A 267-nucleotide genomic window follows, 5' to 3' on the forward strand; every position below is an offset into this window, starting at 1 on the left:
AGCAATTTGCTACTGCTGCTGTATGTAGGTTTTATTTTTTATTTTTTATCTTATATTTTGGAAATGTACATCCATGGTTTTTTTCCTTTACATTTTTTTGGGGGGCCCAAGAGAGTGGGGCCCTAAAACTATACAGTAGCTTGTTTAGCTTATACGTAAATCCAGCCCCGGGAGGGCGATGCACCCTACTGGCTAAGCCCATGCCTTGCCTATAAAAAAACAAGCACTCTTGCCGCTCACTTCCGCCTGGGCCTCGCCTCTGCGCCA

Source organism: Zootoca vivipara, chromosome 2 (genome assembly GCF_963506605.1).
Source record: "Zootoca vivipara chromosome 2, rZooViv1.1, whole genome shotgun sequence".
In the NCBI taxonomy this organism is placed as follows: Eukaryota; Metazoa; Chordata; class Lepidosauria; order Squamata; family Lacertidae; genus Zootoca; species Zootoca vivipara.